This window comes from Lissotriton helveticus, chromosome 3_1 (genome assembly GCF_964261635.1).
Source record: "Lissotriton helveticus chromosome 3_1, aLisHel1.1, whole genome shotgun sequence".
Lineage (NCBI taxonomy): Eukaryota > Metazoa > Chordata > Amphibia > Caudata > Salamandridae > Lissotriton > Lissotriton helveticus.
In genome coordinates this window covers 456,514,117-456,518,125 of record NC_136061.1, presented here as the reverse complement: position 1 = coordinate 456,518,125, position 4,009 = coordinate 456,514,117, and positions in this window count along the sequence as shown.

Here is a 4,009-nt window from a genome sequence, read left to right as displayed (position 1 = left end):
TTCCTTGTTGGCTTGTGATTAAGTTTGAGAGCTGTAAAATATATGTTGCAATGATTTGTATATAGTGTTGGAAAACATAATAACAACTGAGATTTTTGGGAATTTGTTGCTATTGCTGTTAATTAAAACAAAGATAGAATAAACACCAGTACACTCACACACAAACACACAATACATATACAGTAAGTAGCATGCCACTAAAATGAACAAACATTGGTAAATTCAGATAGTATTGCTTACTATGTTTTTTGCGGGGTGGGTTGGATTCGTTGCAAGTGCTGCAAATCAGATTTTGGAATCGCCCAACCTAATGCAGAATTTACAAGTTGTTCAACTGTATGGCTGACAAGTATTCACAAGCCATATGTCAAAGCTTCAGTCAGTTGTCTTTTGAGTGTCTGGAAGCTTGACTATTTATGCATTGAAGTGGAAGCAATGCCAGACAGGCTCAAGCAACTAATGCATCAAAATATTCCCATAAAAAGGGAAGGCTCCAGGAGTTGTATTATAGAGAGCGTGCACTATTCCTGATTGTTCTGGGATGTCCCTTTAACAGATGTGCTGGGCACAAACAAAAACAATGTGCCCTATCACAGATAATGTGATGACCCAAGGACAAACACGAACTTGTGAGTACCATGTGGGCAACATTAGTAAAAAACAGAGCAGATGTTTGAAGCAGCTACTCTGTCTTTCACAGTGCAGGTGCCCTGTGACCTGCACTTCAGAGGGGAGCAGAAATCTAAGCTAGTGCAGTGAGTGATTGTACTACCTACAAGGGGATTTTGAGGGTCCATTGAACCCCGTTTAGCCCCTGCAGGAATCGCCTTCAGGGGCGCACACTGTGTGCCACCTGTTTGTGGCGCCCAGTCAGTGCACCTCCTAATGTCCTGTATGCTTCTGCTCCCACAGGCATTATATGGCGGGTGCGCAGAGGCAAAATATTTTCCTCATTTGCATGGGGCTACGCTCACATACAAATGAGGGAAAAACACTATTAGGATTGCATCTGTGCTATGTGTATGCCGGCGCTCTCTGTCATATAGAAGAGGCTGTGCAAACGTTTATGGCTTCCTCTTTAATACCAAAGTGCTCTTGTAGTGCAGAAAGTGGGTGCACACGCCCGCTGGCCTTTAGGGCACTTTATATAATATGGACCTAGATGTCATGAATGAAAGTTACACCAATTAATGGCTGTACTGTGGGCTCATTAGAATGGTAATGACACATATACTAACGAATGACTGAAGTGAGCTGATCTGTTGCCCCTATCTTTGTATTACTAGTACAAGATAATCAGTAAAGATAAAGCTGCCTGTGGCCCAACCTATAAACGACTGTGTGTAAGTGCAGGTATTGAGCTAGGGATTTCAGACACTGTGAAGGTCGCTTAGGACACTGAAGAACTTGTGTTTCAGTGCAAGTAGTGTCTTTATGTCCCCACAAAGTGCATGCATTAATGGGTGTGGTAACAAAAATCAGTGTCCTCACAAAGTCAGTCGACCTAGATATTGTAATTTATTAGCATGTGCATCACACTTCAGAATGAAGAAAATTAATTATACAACAATGTTGCTCTCCTGAAGGTGCATAACAAACACTCCGGTCCATATTCAGGCTCTACAGCAGCAGCAAAAAGCCTGTGTGGCAAAATGCATAAAATAGAATATATATATTTCTACTTACTGTTTCGGAAACATGTTGACATGAATAACAATGTTAGTGCTTGGAATGGTGACTTGTAGCTTTAAAATCGTCCAGAGTCGTGATACCGTCGCAACCTGTTCTTGTTGCCACCAGGAACATATTTTGAAAAAGCAGGACAGATTTGGAGTACATTTTGGATTACAGAATTATTTTTTTATTCCCACAATACCTGAATACAAAGTAAGGTTTACAATTCATAGCAGTTGCCTTGTGGCAGGCAAAGGCTTTGTGCTTCTACTGCACTAAACCAACCATTGCATTCTTTACTCTTCCTTTGAACCGTAAAGCACTGAAAAATGTTGCTAGCATAAACAAATGTCAATATATGCAGCACTTAACTCTGGCAACCCTTTACAATGGGATTATATACTGTACCATGGGTGTCTGGATGTTTGGCAAGTGACGCTGTTGAAAGGTTGTAAAGCGCTTTGTACAGTGTGTGAGAAGTTGGCCTGATATATGATGCTCACTAGTTCTAGTGATCACCTTGTATCAGTCCAAACAACCCTTATAGTGATTGGTTGTAAGTCAAACTTATAGACCAGCTATCCTAATGGTAGCATGGACAAAGCAGTCTTAGGCTAAACTCTTTTGACATGTGAAGCCAGCTGTTTTACCACAATATAACCCCTTGAATACCAGATGAAAGGACACCACACAGGTTGTTATGAAAATAAACAGTATATTTATTAATAACAACACCTCTGAACTCTTTATGAGGTCAGAGGGCTAAGCACATGACAATCTCTTCCGAAAAATACGACAAGTTGCACAAAATTACAATGGTGCCTTAGAGGCACGACAAACCATATACTAAGTAAGTGGAATGTTAGAGTCGATAAAAGAAATGGAGCTGTCCAGAGGCTGGAGGTTCGCTAGGACTACGCTATCTTCACCTTAGGTAAGTAATAGGAGGCCCACGGGACGCGTGTGCAGAGTGTGAACTCACACGCGAGATGCGTAACAACGTCTATGGACAGTACAGTTCAAGTTAAAGGTGAGTACGGACAATCCTGACTAGATAGGACTAAAACGACTGTGGAACTGGACACTAGGACAGTTAAACTACCCTTGAGCACCAAAATGCTCTTGTTACCTCACCCACAGACGGCGGGTGCACAGGTGTCAAAGTGCATCGGGTTCTCGCGTTGAAGTCAATGGAGCCTGAAAGAAAAGATGCTGCAGGCGACCAGAAGTCAATGTCCAGTACAATCCAAGGGTGGATTGGTGAAGAAGGAGACCTGAAAGCAGAGGGGACAATGTTCACAGTCACTAGCCAGTGACTGGAGTGGAACCAGGAAGGAACCAGATGTCGACGTCGCGATCAGGTGAAGAGTGGACGCTTGACTCTGCAGCCACGTAGACCAGGAGGTGTCTTCGATGACCAGGATGGAGGCACGAGCTGTCCCATGCAGGCTCTCGCTGTCGGCGGTGTTGGATCCGGAATCGGCGTCAACAGGCCTTGGCAAAGGCAACCCACGCGGTGAGAGGAGAAAGCGTCTGGTGCGGACTAGGAGAGTCCGGGGTGCCCCTCTTTTGGAAGGGAGCAAGGGCCAGTCTGGAGCAACCAGACCAGCAGCAAAGATTCAAAGGTTCATCATCTAGAAGGCCACTAGCCAGCCGGCAAGTGACCAGACAACGCGTCGAGCAGCAAACAAGCAGAAGGGCCCCACGCAGATCTCGTGTATGCTGGAGGGCTGATCTTCGGTACAGGGGCTGCTAGGGGATGGGGCTTCTCAGTCCCCAAAGCACTTGGTCGAGTTTACCTCAGGAGTCGTGCTAGAAGCGAAGTGCAGGTTCGTTCAAGATGGCCGGACCCACGTGTCTCGTCGCACCCACGGGTCTCAGATTTGCTGTAGATGTGAGTTGAGGTCGGAGAGGTCAGGGAATCCGGGTCTCGTCGGGCTCTGAAGTCTAGATCCTCGAGGGAAGACGACAAACTGAAACCGCTGGACGCTTGATGGTGCCTGTGGATGCAGGGTGGACACTCCTTGCCCACAAGGGAGATTTTTCCAGTCTTCTGTGGAGCAGAACGTCGAAGTCCAGAGTTTCTTCTTGTAGAGTAGTTCAGGATTAATCTAATTTGGAATGGGACGAGCTCCTACCTTTATCCTGCTAAAGGGGGCTGCACTACTGACTAGGTTCCTCCCCTGGGTGGGACCAGGAAGGGGGGTGGTTACACCCCCTATCCTTTGTCCGGTTTCCTGCCAGAGCTGGGGCAGGGATGCCCCAGCAACTGGTTTGAACCGGTGTATGCACAGGGCACCTTGTGTGCCCCAGGCATGTCTCATTCCTTTCAAGC